Source organism: Eimeria mitis, genomic scaffold (genome assembly GCF_000499745.2).
Source record: "Eimeria mitis Houghton genomic scaffold, Emh_scaff1498, whole genome shotgun sequence".
Taxonomy (NCBI): domain Eukaryota; phylum Apicomplexa; class Conoidasida; order Eucoccidiorida; family Eimeriidae; genus Eimeria; species Eimeria mitis.
In genome coordinates this window covers 5,237-5,579 of record NW_013569509.1, presented here as the reverse complement: position 1 = coordinate 5,579, position 343 = coordinate 5,237, and positions in this window count along the sequence as shown.

Here is a 343-nt window from a genome sequence, read left to right as displayed (position 1 = left end):
ACAGAGAAGCAGCAGCAGCAGCAACAACAGCAGCAACAACAACACCAGCGCCATCAGCAGCAGCAGCAGCAGCAGCAGCAGCACCAGCAGCACCAGCAGCAGCAGCAGCAACCTGAGCATCATATATAAAAACAAAAACGCCACAACAAAAGGGATAAAAATAAATGAAATAAAATAAAATAAAATAAAATAAAATAAAACAAAATAAAATAAAATAAAACAAAATAAAACAAAACAAATAAAAATAAAATAAAAAATAAAATAAATAAAATAAAAAAGCAGAATTACCCGACATCTCTTCGTTTGACCCAATATTTAATTAATCTCAAAAACTGCTGCATCG